Consider the following 8,414-nt stretch of genomic DNA (forward strand, 5'->3'; position numbering starts at 1 on the left):
CATATGGCTAGAGGACGGAAGAGACGCCCAGTAGCAGAAATTGACCAACACAGCATTTGCCATTAGGATATGGGAGCGAACCAAAACAGCGGAAGAGCTACATTTGGTTTGCTACAGGGATAATCAACAGATGTCACAGGGCTATGGCAAAGATAACCAGATTTACGATACAGAAAGAGCTTCAGACACTTGAATCAGGAAGGCTTTCCCTGTTTGCACTTATGAGGTTATTGTTGCTGAGATTGCACAGGTGATGAAGGAAAGTTGTTCTTTGGTGCTTAGAAACTTTCTCTGTTCTGAGGTCCTACATGAGATATAAAACAGCTTCTGGAAACCAATCCTTGCTCAGATTTACCTCCCCTCCCACTCCTGGGATCGTTGTGAGATTCATTACAGCAGCAGGCAATCATTAGCTTTTGCTAGAAAAGAATCCATTTTTTATATCCAACAATCAACATAAACATCTTAGATGAATTGTGTGTAAATGCAATGAACCTAAGATTTGCAGAGGACACAATACCATTAGCAGAAAACACAAAGACCTGGAACAAAATACAAGAAAGTCAAAGAAAAGCACCTAGGTGTAGGGTATGCTGATATTAAGAAAATAAAAATAATGACCATGGAAGAACTACACGAATTCACCCTAGATAATTATAAAATAGAAATAGTCAAAGAATTCCCATAACTTGGATCAAATAGGAGCAGAATGCAGTCAAGAAATCAGAAGGTGACTAGGATGGGAAGGGCATCTATAAAAGAACTAGACAAGAATCCTAAGAGCTAAAGATATACAATTGATCATTAAAGTGAGAGTCATCCGAACCATTGTATTCCCCATCACCATATGTATGTGAGAGCTGGACAGTGAAAAAAGTGGATAAAAGAAAATCAATTCATTTGAGGTGTGGTGCTGGAGAAGACTGGCTGAGTATACCATGGACAACCAAAATGACAAACAAATGGTTCTTAGGGCAGATCAAGCCTGAAATCTCCTTCAAAGTCCAAACTGAGGCTGTTGTACTTCAGACACATCATCCGAATGCATGACTCTTAGAAAAGACAGTAATGCTGAAACGTGGATGATAGTAGAAAGAGAGGGAGGCCACATACCAGATGCAAGACTCAATAGGAAGGGAGTCATGGCCTGGGCCCACAGGAGCTAAGCAGAATGGTGGAGGACAGGGGCCCTTGGAGATGTCTTATCCAGAGGGTTGCCATGAGTCAGAGTCGACTTGAGGGCAGTTAACAACAACAACAACAACACAACAAACAGGAACCAAACATACTTTTATAAGAATCATACAGGAAGAAGAATAGAGGTAACTTTGTGGAAAGGCAACTGCAAGTATATATTACAACTGATCTGGGCAAAAAGCTCTGCTTTGTGTGCTGTGTGTTCTGTGCACCTGTGGTACATACATACACACATGCAACCAATTGGTAGCTGCTGTTAGCTTTTATGACATGGGGAAATTGATCCATTTCAGGTTGAATCAGAAATTCCAAGGAGCTGTTCAAGGTGCTGAATCCCAACTAAGTTCAGCACCTTGGCTAGTGCATTATGTTTGGTTATAATTCAGGCTAGATTCACTACCCCCCTGACATGGAAGCCTCCAGCCACTGTGGTGTATGTACACAGGAAGGGAAAGACAAAAGGGACCGATGTTGGATATATGTTTTCGGACTTTTACCCATCACAGCAGTTTTCTGTAGGGAATGAATACACAACCTTATAAGTTTCAATGTATTTTCCGAGTTCCAGCTGGAGCATGTCCATACCTAATGTCCAGCATTCCCCCTGGGGTCTGATTCAGGGAGTGATGAAATGTGCAGAATAAAAGGAAAGTCCTTCTTGTACCCATATCCTGCTGGAAGTGGTTTTAATGTGAAGGAACTGATTTCATCAGGGGAGACATTTATCTTGTGGGAGTGTGGCACCACATCCCTTGTTCCTCATCTGAGAAAACAAGATGCTAATCAGAGTTAAAGTGATATGATGAAATATTATTGTTCCCTAGTGTACCAGTACCTGAAGGACCATAGAGGCCAAGTTTCTTTGAGAGACTGAGAAGGACTTTCTGTAATCAGAAGGCAGTGGTCCTCAGCTATTTGCCAGTGTCCCTCATTCTGGTCCCAGCCCAAGAGGGACCCCTCAAGCTGTGAGTCAGGCTGGACCAGTCCCTTGGTGACTCAACATGATCTCCACCCACAGCCATGACTTCATTTCATGAGGGTCTCTGTGCGCTTCAGCAGGGAGTGGTTGTGTTTGGAAACTCAGCCAACTGTGCATGTGAAGGCAGTGGGTGAGTGGAGTAGGAAAGAGGGGTGGTTAATGTGTGAGACACTGATCTAATGGCCATCTCAGCATATGGCTGCAAAGGAGAGGGGAAAGCATGCCAATTTTCCATCCAACTTAACGTGTAGCACAGAAGTTGTGTACATCTTCCATGTAGCCCTCCAGATTTATTGGATCCCCCTCCCACAATTCCTCATCAGGCTGGTGGAACTTCAAGTCCTACAATGTCCCTGCAGTACATGAACCCCCCCCCCCACCCACCCCAACCCATCCCCACTCACAGTATGTTAATAGCATAAGTAGATTTGGCAAGCTATCCTAGATCCTAGATTTGTGAGAGTCTACTACAGACCCCCCAAGTCAGACTGAGGAATTGGATGATATCTTTCTAGAACAGATGATCACACAGTCAGAAAAGAGAGATGTAGTAGTGATGGGTGACTTTCAACTACCTGATATTTGCCTGGAAGTCAAACTCAGCAAAATCCTCAAGGTCTAGCAAATTCCTCACTCCGCCTGGAAGACTATTCCAGTCAAAAGGTGGAAGAGGCAACAAAGGGGTCAGCTATTTTGGATCTGATCCTAACCAACAAGGATGAACTTGGTTAATGGGGTGCAGTAGTGGGATCATTAGGTGGAAGTGACCATGTTCTCCTGGAGTGTTGTCGACATGGAAAGGAGAAGCCAGGCATAGTCAGACACGCATCCTAGACTTTAGGAGAGCGGATTTCAGTAAACTTAGAGAGTAGTGAGGGTGATCCCATGGTCAGAAATACTAAAAGTGAAGGAAGTTCAGGCCGGATGGGAGTTTCTCAAAAGAGAGATACTGAAGGCACAATTTCAAACAGTTCCAGTGAGAAAGAAAATGGGAGGTGTCTCAAGAAACCAGGATGGATGACTAAGGAACTTTCAACACCGATTAAGTTTGAAACGGAACATGTATAGAAATGGAAAAGGGGGAAATCACAAAAAAGGAATTCAAAGAATAGCAGGCATGTGTAGGGTAGAGTCAAGAAAAGCTAAAGCGCAGAATGAACTCAGGCTTGCTAGAGAGGTTAAGACAATACAAAAAAGGGCTTTTTTGGATATGTCCGCAGCAAAAGGAAGAAGAAGGAAACGGTAGGGCCACTGCGTGGAGAAGATGGCAAAATGCAACAAAGACAGAGAAAAGGCAGAATTACTCAACACCTTCTTTGCCTCAGTCTTCTCAGAAAGGCAAAGGGTGCTCAACCTGAGGATAATGGAGCAGAGGACAGAATAGGGAATTTCAGCACAGAATAAGTAAAGAGATGTAGAAGGAACACCTTGTTAATCTAAATGAATTTAAGTCTCCGGGACCAGATGAACTCCATCCAAGGGTATTAAAAGAACTGGCAAATGTAATATCGGAGCCATTGGCAATAATCTTTGAAAACTCCTGGAAAACAGGAAGATCCCAGCAGACTGGCGGAGGGCAAACGTTGTCCCCATCTCAAAAAGGGGAAGAAAGAGGATCCCAACAATTATCGTCCAGTTAGCTGACATCAGTACTAGGAAGAGTCTGGAGCAGATCATTAAACAGAGAGTCTGTGAACATCTAGAAAACAATTCCATATCACAAAAAGTCACATGGGTTTCGAGAAACAAGACATGCCAGACAAATCTGATCTCTTTCTTGATAAAACTACCAGCTGGTAGATGAAGGGAATGCTGTGGATATAGTATATCTTGATTTCAGTAAGGCCTTTGACACAAGTTCCCAGATATTCTTGCAAACAAGCTTGTAAAATGTGGCTAGACAAGGAACTGTTACATGGATTGTAATTGGTTGACCGCCGAACCCAAAGGGCTCACAATGGCTCCTTTTCATCCTGGAGAAAGTGACCAGTGGGGTCCCACAGGGCTCTGTCCGGGGGCCCTGGGCCCAGTGCTATTCAACATCTTTATCAATGACCTGGATGACAGAATTGGGAGCACACTTATCAAATTTGCAGATGACACCAAATTAGGAGGAATAGCTAAAACCCCAGAGGACAGGATCAAGATCCAAAATGATCTGAATAGACTAGAAAGCTGGGCCAAAGCTTAACAAAATGAAATTCAACACAGAGAAATGTAAGGTACTGCACTTAGGGCAGAAAAATGAAACACAGAGATATAGGATGGGTGACACCTGGCTGAATGAAACTACGTGTGAAAGGGATCTAGGAGTCCAAGTAGATTGTAAGTTGAACATGAGTCAACAGTGCGATGCAGCAGATAAAAAAGCCAATGCAATTTTAGGCTGCATCAATAAAAGTATAGTGTCTAGGTCAAGAGAAGTAATAGTGCCACTTTATTCTGCTCTGGTCAGGCCCCACCTAGAATATTGTGTCCAGTTCTGGGCACCACAATTCAAAAAGGACATTGAGAAACTGGAGCATGTCCAAACGAGGGAGACTAAAATGGTGAAAGGTCTGGAAACCATGCCCTATGAGGAACGACTCAGGGAGCTGGGGATGTTTAGCCTGGAGAAAAGAAGGTTAAGAGGTGATATGATAGCCCTGTTTAAATATTTGAAAGGATGTCATATTGAGGAGGGAGCAAGCTTGTTTTCTGCTGCTTCAGAGAACAGGACCTGGAACAATGGATGCAAGCTACAGGAAAAGAGATTCCATCGCAACATTAGGAAGAACCTCCTGACAGTAAGGGCTGTTCAAAAGTGGGCTGTTCAACTCCCTCGGAGTGTAGTGGAGTCTCCTTCCTTGGAGGTTTCTAAGCAGAGGCTAGATGGCCATCTATTGGGGATGCTTTGATTGGATTTCCTGCATGGCAGGGGGTTGGACTGGATGGCCCGTGCAGTCTCTTACAACTCTATGATTCTATGATCCCTGACCACAGCTACCACAGGCTGATGGTGGTGGCACTTGGCCATGAATGAAAACCTGTGATGTGCTTGCTGAATTTCAGCTATGCTGTTCTTGACAAGAGGGAAGTTAAAGGTAGCCTCTGCTGTACAGTAAATCCATGAAACATATACTGTCCTTGATGGAGCTTATTTCCCATTAGTCCTCCATAGAGTTACACTCTATGCAATCCAGGCTGGACAGTCACAGCAGATTCTGAGAGACATGAAAAACAAGTTCTTAGATAGTCATTGCTCCCCCTGGCTTGCATGGACACATTTATTTTGTCCTAGTGTCAAGCATTCTTTGAATATGTTTTGCAGGTTTTTGTATTCTAAAATTTGTAAAATCTTTTTACCACAGATAAAAGTAGTGTATTGTATACCAACTGAGAAACAATTCCTCTTTCAAACTGCCTTCATTTTTGTGGAAAACAAACAAATAAAAGCCTGTCTGCAGTACAGAATACACAAAGCTATCTGCCCCTATCTACTTTTCAAGATCCCTTTCTGCAGGGAAGGGATAAATAAATAAATAAATAATTTTTTATTTTTATACCGCCCTTCCAAAGATCAGGGCGGTTAACAGCATGATAAAACAATACAATTCACAATAAAAACATCAAAATTAAATACACATACAATAAAACAGGCTAAAAGCCCCGTTAGCCAGTCCTCTTGTGAAATAAGGAGGAAGGGAGGCCTACTAGGACTTTAGTTGGGGAATGCAGCCTTAAATAGAAAGGTTTTTAAATCCTTTCTAAATTGGGCCAGGGAGGTGGCCGAGCGGAGCTCTGTGGACAGCATGTTCCAAAGGGCCGGGGTGGCGATGGAAAATGACTTCCTCGTAGTGGAGGTAAGCCTAGCCCCTGATGCCCTAACTAGGCTAAGCATGTGGAGGCGGCATCTCCAAACCCCACTATCTTCTACTACTCTCCTTAGGTTAGGGGTAGGCAACCTGCGGCCCGCGGGCTGGATCCGACCCGGCGAGGCCTTGGGACCAGCCCCAGCCCAGTCCTGCCGCTGATTGCCGGCGGGGCCTTTGGGGGCAATTGTCTATAGAAGCCTCAGAAGCATGCATTTATATTAACATTTTTTTTTAAAAAATCAGCAAATTTTTTCACGTGTCTGCCATTTTTTCAAAAGTGTCCTCCATTTGAAAATTTTGTCCTACATTTCTCCTGGTTTATTTATATATTTAATTTTTTAAAATTATGTAATTATTTATTTTTTGGCTTCGGCCCCCCAGTTGTCTGAGAGACAGCAACCCGGCAACCCAGCAAACTCCAGCATATAAAAGCATATGGCCTAATAACTTCATTACAGTATGCACATTCTGCAAATTTAAATTGGTTTAAAGTCACTCCCTCTTCCCTAAAGACTTGAGAAAGGTAGTTTGTGAGGAAGGGGCAGGATAAAAAAAACCTGGAAACTCTGTCAATATTTTAAACATCTTTCTGAACTACAATATCCAGAATTCTTTGATGGAAGACATATGTATTACAATGATATAAGACCAAAATGAATTGCTCTTATAGATTGCACACACATGGTACAGTATTACGCTTCAATCCTATATGTAATTACCCGGAATTAAGTCCAAACACCCACTGAACAAATCAAGAAAACCCATGATAGGTTCACCTTAGGGTCACTATTAACCTGAAACAATTTGAAGGTACTCTCTCTCTCTCTCTCTCTCTCTCTCTCTCTCTCTGTGTGTGTGTGTGTCCATACACACTCCCCCAATAAATTCAATAGGCGTTTCTTCTGAGTAGATATTGTGTGATTTGTGCTATTAGTCATTAATAGCTGCTATAGTACTTGTTTATTAATTTTCAGAATGTCAAGGATCAAATGAGTCAGTTTAAAATTTTCATTAAGAATTGGATTTGCTCTGTTGAATCCCTTTGCTATTCCTAGTTACCCCTAATGTGTTCTCTCCACAGGTTGGTTTGTACACAGACACTGTGCCATAAATCATTTTTGCATGCCACAAGATCTGGATTGCAGACCACCATTTGTGTTTTGCTGGTAAGTTCATTTCTCATTGAAAGGCTATGCCACCTGTGCCATGTTCTTCTTCCTTGACAAGATAGTCCACCAAGAGGTAAACTTCTTAAGGAGCACAATAAAAATGTGGTCCATGGAATGGCACAAAAATAAATGTATCCACATGAGCAAAACCTGGTGTATTTCAAGCCAGAAATGCCTCTTCAATTGGCTAACTGGGAGAATTTTAAAGCACATGAAAAATCAAAGGTTTTGCATACTTATCAGCAAATTACCTCCATGTCATTGTACAGACTTGCTTTGAACCACCACCGTATCCCATTGCCTGCTGTAGATGAAGCAAAAAAACAGGAGACATGGTCTCTGAAGTGGGAAGGAAGGAATACAAAACCCATCCACACTCACCCTTTTGAATTTCACCATAAGCATTCAACTCAAACCACAGTCTGCCTGACTGGTAGAAGCAATGTGCACAACTGGGGGTTGTGTGTTTGAATTTTATGTTGAGGCCATAATCTAAATTTGTGATTTCTGCAGCCCATGTATGTTCAGACAATAACATAAGGCAGTGTAAGTAAGATTGTGGGAATTCCCAGGGTGGGATAAATTATCTTTTAGTAGTGTATTTCACACATTTCCTGTTCAATGTTTTGTTGTTGTTAGCCATCTTGAATTCTATGACTGAAGTTGATCTCAGCCCATGGCAATCCAGTGGATCAGTCCTCCACTGTTTTGTTTAGTTCCTGTAAACTCATACCCGTGACCTCCTTAATAGAGTCCATCCATCTAGCATGTGGCCTTCCTCTCTTTCTACTTCCCTCTACCTTTCCTAGCATTCTTGTTTTTCCCAATAGGTCATGCTTTCTTATGATGCATTCGAAGTACGACAGCCTCAATTTTGTCATCTTGGCTTCCATGGAGATTTCAGTATGTTACCAGATTAAAATGCTTATCAAAAGCCGATAAAAAATGCCTGAGCTTTTTGCTCTTCTTCACTATCTCCTCCTTGCTTTGTTAAAAGTACAGTCCTCTACAAGTATAAATATGATCTAGTGGATGCATTGGGACTTATTCTCAGGTGCATAGGCACAGTTTTGCAGCCCTCATCAAGAAGCCAAAGGCAATTCAGCATGTGTCAGAAAATTGGCTGGATTTAAGTGGTAATCTTCAGGATGTATAATTGCCCTGAAGATATAGATTTGCCCCCAAATTCCACTGCTATGTATCTATAGATCTCAA

Source organism: Sceloporus undulatus, chromosome 2 (assembly GCF_019175285.1).
Source record: "Sceloporus undulatus isolate JIND9_A2432 ecotype Alabama chromosome 2, SceUnd_v1.1, whole genome shotgun sequence".
Classification (NCBI taxonomy): Eukaryota; Metazoa; Chordata; class Lepidosauria; order Squamata; family Phrynosomatidae; genus Sceloporus; species Sceloporus undulatus.